Genomic DNA, 5682 nt, shown 5'->3' on the forward strand with positions numbered 1-5682 from the left:
GCTGCTCAGCTGTCTTTTTAGAGCTACAATACAATCAAAAGGATACACAGGTAATGTGTAAATCCAGAAGACAAAATAAAAACATTAGATAGTTGACTTCTGAGAAAAGATATTTGTAGTACTGAATGAGTGTAACTACAGATAAAGGTTGTACAAAAAGAAAATAACGTTAGTTTGAACCAAGCTAACATTTTATGTATTTTTCCACCAGTTGTACAGAACTCTTTGTACTCATGCAATGGTATTGTTTAAACTGCACTTCTTGTAGCAACTTGTTATTTCAGTTCCAGAGGTACTAGCACTAAATTTTAACAGCTAAGGTATGCTCAAAACAAGAGCTTATATACATTTCCACATAAATTGGAATACATCTACATACCCAAAATGTCACATGAATGAAACATCCAAAGCAACTTGGTAGAAGCCCAGCATTTCAATATATTTCCAAACACTAAATCCACCTTATGTGAGTAACACATTAGGTTTATCTCCCTATCCAACCTCTTACACATTTTCTGAACCGCTCCACATTTTTTGTGCTTCTAGACCCAGATTCAAACAACAGACTGACGTTTTTTCTTTGTGTGTGACGTTACTGAAATAATATGTTTATGGTATTAACCAAAATTAGAGAAAACAAACATGAAAATATTCATTTCATCATTTGATGCTAGGCACTGTGGGTGGTCTAAAAACAAAACACTGTCTGTTCTCAGAGAACCAATAATTATTACAAAAATGCTGACAAATGTATGCAGGCTAGTCTCAAAAGAACTTTCTTTTTGGCTGACTTAAAATACTGTTAGGAGTGGTAGCAAATATGAGATACCTTTATCAACACAAAGCTGTAAGGAATATTAACCCATGTGCAACATTCAGCATAAGTCCAGAATAATTTGTCCTATGAACAGAAACTGCAAGTGGCTTTTTAACACCCAGAATCCCCATGTCAAAAAGGGTATCAGAGCTGTGAAAGCTGGCAACTCCAATGATCAAGGGGCTGAGATACTTTCCCTAACAACAGAAAGACTGGGGCTCTTTGTTCAGAAGAGGGAACATCATGATAGAAGTTAAGAATGTTGTAGAGAAAGCAGAGAAATGCTTCTCCTTTTCTCATACTATTGACACTCAGGCAAATTAAATATGGTAGATTGACAATAGTCAAAAGGAAGTACTACTTCACACATGATGCATAAACTTATGGAATTTCCTGCCACAAAATATAAATGATAGTCACTTGCTTAGACACATTAATGGAAGGTTTGTTTATCAACAGTTTGTTTATCAACCATAAATATCCATGATCAGTGGCCACACACCTTAGCTGTGGGAGAACTGTTGTTATCATGCCCTTTTTGTGCACTTTCAGGAAACTCCAGGGTGACCACTTTGGAAAATAGGATGCCAGACTAGACAGGCCTTTGGTCTGATCCAGTACAGGTCTTATGTACTTAGCTAACAGTAGCAGGCCATTTGTAATACCTGCTGATTTAAACAGAGTTCCTGACATCATCCCCACTGTATCAGCCATTACCACCACTATTCTTCCATGATAAAGCAGCCACAACATGCAGCATTGTCTGGCTCACTTCTCCCAGCAAGAACAATAAAAAGTACAGCAACTTCCATTTAATGAAGTTAAAATATGACCATATTTAATAAATATATTTATTGACATAGTGCACTTTTTAGTTTGAAGGAGAGCTATCTCTTTCCCAAAACCCTTTAGATTTCATAGGACCTAGGATAAGACAGGGCCCTTCCTGTTGAACCTGAAACATCTGCTGAATATGTTCTTATTCCAGCAGGTATTTTAAGTAATTTCTTATTTTATTGTTTAACTGATTTAATCTTTATTGTATTCAATCTGATCCGCACCGCTCGGAGACAATTGTGATTTAAAATAAATACATACTCAGAAATTGCTTCTGACCCCCCAACAATCTACCTTTAGTGGAATTCTACTCTTGTTTGAACCTTTGTGGGGGGGTATGATTTTAGTTCTTCCCCCTCCTGGATAAACAGTCCCTTATGCAAATGGAATGAGCTTCTCCCCCGCCCCCCCACCACAGAAAATATACTTTTTTGAGTGGTGCACATTGTTTAAATATTCAGTTTTGCATGACTGTGCTAAACTAGTGGTAGTGCATCCCTCTTGCAACTAATGATCTAGAGTTATTTCATTTTATAGCTGAAGGTCCTATGTTATACCTAAAAGGCAAAAAAATTAAAATACTTTTACCCATTTTAAAATTTCAATCCTCTACTCTCCAGAAAGCCAGTTGAAATAAAAAGTTCTACACTGCTTCCTCAATATGCTCATATTTCCATTCTGAGAAGTTTCCTTGGGAAGAGTATTTCATAGTTTCATATTGCAAAATGGTATACTATAACACTATAAGCCCATTCACCTAGCACAGGCATAAGCAAACTCGGCCCTCTATATGTTTTGGGACTACAACTCCCATCATCCCTAGCTAACAGGACCAGTGGTCAAGGATGATGGGAGTTGTAGTCCCAAAACATCTGGAGGGCTGAGTTTGCCTATGCATGCGCTGGCAAACTAAATCTTAGAAGACTTATAAAGAACTTCTATGTCACGAGACTTGTGAATTTAACATCAAGATTCCAGTAATAATCTTTTCATATAATGCGCAGGGGTGGAACCATGTCCTGAATACATGAAGTCAGTTTTCAGGAAGGTGGAAATATTTGCAAAAATAAATAAACGGGAAAGTTTTGAAAACATCAAATAACTATGGCTTGAGAGTTTCCATTTCTTACTCTGCAAGGCATTTGACAGATTACTGAAACAATGCCTGAATCTGATGTTTTGAATCTAGTCTGAAACGCTTCCAAGATTTATAGCCGTTTAACATTACTGGCAAATACTGCAATCTGATCTGCTTTATTCAGTTCAAAGTATGAATTATATTCACGTAAGACAATTGCTACAGTATTTTTTTACTATTTGATTTTTCAATGGGTTTCTTCAGAAATGCTGTCTCCCTCAGCCTGCAAGCAAAGACGAGTGCTGCACCCCACAGTCGAATTCGACTGGACTTAACCGTCCAGGGGTCCTTTACCTTTATTACCTTTACTGCATTAAAAGAATTAACACACTGGGTATTGAAGCTCGGAGGAGCAAATACTACTGTGCTCAATTGGACCTCTTTTCAGAAAGGTACTTCTGTTCACTCAAGGGTGAAGGGCTCCAATTTCTGTTAATTCTCCCCACCCCCACTGCAGCCACCTGTGCTGCACTACTTGCTTCTATGAAGTGTGGCTTTGGGCAAGAAATATATCCCACCCAACAAACAAGCTAATACTGCACTATCCATTCAATGCATACTGCAAGTATTTATTCATCCAAATACTGTGTTATTACCAAAGTTCCCTGGGTGGCTCTTTCACAAAAGCATGAATATGGTATCTGAAAAACTTCACAGAAACCAAAGTATCAGTTCTACTGCTCAGTGAAGAAAACTGTAAATACCTAATAGTTATGTCACCCTTTCATTTCATAAGCAGTACAGCAAGCCACACATAAACTGCCTATAAACTTCAAGAGCCGTTTCCTTACTTAATGCCAATCACTGAGCATGTGTGTAACATCCAGGTTAAAAATTAACACTTATGTTAACACTTTTGAAGCTAGCCACATTAACAAAATGAAGTTTCATTGATGTAGCATGTTCATGAACATAAATACTCAGAATTAGGGTATCCCAAGTATTTTATGCAAAGCACAAAAATATTTTTTAAAAGAATACAGCATGTCATTTGCGGGTCTTTTTCATGCAAGAAGATCAACAAACTCAAATTAGAGAAGACACAGGATTAAAACAGGGACAAAAATCTGCTGGAAACTGACTAACACATACCCAAGAATGGGAAATCAGATACTGTACTGGATACTATGCAGATCCTATTCACACAGGTTTCAATGATCTGGAAAGGTTAAATTTAGCAAAACCTTGTCTGATGCAACGGCAGTCAAAACAATGGCCCAGTGCGTGGGCCAGTCTCTCAACCCCGGACCATTCCTCGCCCTAAACACGCTTTCCAGTCACAAGCATGCTGATTACTTGCTTCTGCATTCGATGTAATAATATCTGCTGAAATTAACCATGGAGGGGGCTTTTGGGAGGAGAGGAGAGGGGGGGAAAGCAGAAACCGTACCACACGCTGTGGGTGAGCGGCAGCATGTAAACACTTAAGGAAGGCTCCGGATTAAAGAGCAAGGTATGGGCGGAGAGTTGTCATAAGCCCAGCAATTTCAACAGCCAATAAACAGATACGGCTGGAGCAGAAAGCGTGAAGTAGTAAACAAGGAGGAAGAGAGTTTTATTATTATTTTTTAAAGGGTAAAAAAAAAACGGCTCGAAGGGCTCGACAAACAGAAGGAAAAATATACAGCGGGGAGGAGAGGAACACGTTCTTCTTGTTGTTTTAAAGGCGATGGTGGACGAGAAAGAAACCAAGCAGACCCTACCGTTCACACACCCCCCGCCCACCCCGCGAAGGGCCCTGGAGGGATGCGTGAGAATGCGAGGGGTGGTGGCGTGTCTGAGGCGTGTCATGTCTGGGGTCCCCCTCCCCCCGCACAAGAAGCCGACCAGCTCGACCACCAGACATGCTGGGCCAAATCCGAGGGGGCAGCAACGAGCTGGCCCGTGAGGGGGCAAACTCAGCTCACACTCGCCGCCGCCGCCGCCGCCTCAGGCACCTGCCGCCGGAGGAAAAACTTTCCGTGCCAGGAAGTTCCAGGCTGGAGGGAGGAGGGTGAGGGTGTGTGTGGACGTGGAAGGGAGAGAAGCTGGCCAAGGGCCTCGCTCCCTACCCACCCCCACCCCCCAGTTCTCAACCGACCGGCTTTTCGAAAGGCCAGCCGTTGGTCACCTCGCTTCCCTTCCCCTCCTCCTCCTCAGTCGCGCCTCTTCGGCCGGCGCTCCTCACTCGCTCTCTCTCCCCGCGTCTGAGGCGCCGCTTCCCCCTCATGGGAGCCCCCCATACCCCACTCCACGGCCACCTCAGCAACACCGCCGCGTCCCCTGAGGAACCTCACCTCCTCCGGTGCGACGCCGCCGCCACGCCAGTCGCTTCTCCCCATCCCGAGCGCGGGCTCCTCCGTCCGGCAGGCGAGCAGACTATGCCGCAGGCAGGGCTCCTTCCCCCGCCCACCAGCACCAGGCGGTGGCCCCGCCCCCTCGCTCCCTTTTCGCTCCCCCCTCCCTCCCCGCTGAGTAACTTTCTTCTTTCCCGCTTGGAGCGGCGACGCTCGAGCGCCCTCGCTGAGAGGGGCGGGGGGGGGGGAGAGGGACAGAACCTGAGGAGGCGGGAGGAGGAAAGAGAAGCGGCAGGGCGGGAGTTCTCGCGAGCGGCGCGCTCGCGCACGGGCAGGCCGGGCGCGCGCAGCAGTAGCAGTAGCAGCAGCTGACTGGCGTGGGCGGGGCAAGTAGTCGGGGCAGTCTGGAGCGAGTTCCTGCTCAGTCCGATGACTTCAGACGCTGAGGGAGAAGTGGGAAAGGGGAGGGGGGGAGAGAGAGAGAGAGCGCGGGGGAAATGCCGGCTTCCGATTGGGCAAAGGAAAGGGAGGCCGTAGGGAAACGAAGGCTAGGAGTGATTGGAAGTGCGAGGGCGTGACGTCACCCCAGGAGCATCCAACCCAAGCTCAGGGTT

At 44.5% G+C, this 5682-nt stretch overlaps 1 protein-coding gene across 1 annotated transcript in view; it reads right to left on the reverse strand.

The window, feature by feature from the left end:
- Positions 1–5576, reverse strand: part of USP53 (ubiquitin specific peptidase 53) — a 30012-nt gene extending 24436 nt beyond the window's left edge. Inside the window, exon 1 of the mRNA XM_083571052.1 lies at positions 5069–5576. The gene's annotated coding sequence lies outside the window, so the exon portion shown is untranslated. The remainder of the gene's footprint in view (positions 1–5068) is intronic.
- Positions 5577–5682: the final 106 nt, after the last annotated feature.

This window comes from Podarcis filfolensis (genome assembly GCF_964270895.1).
Source record: "Podarcis filfolensis genome assembly, chromosome: 9".
Lineage (NCBI taxonomy): Eukaryota > Metazoa > Chordata > Lepidosauria > Squamata > Lacertidae > Podarcis > Podarcis filfolensis.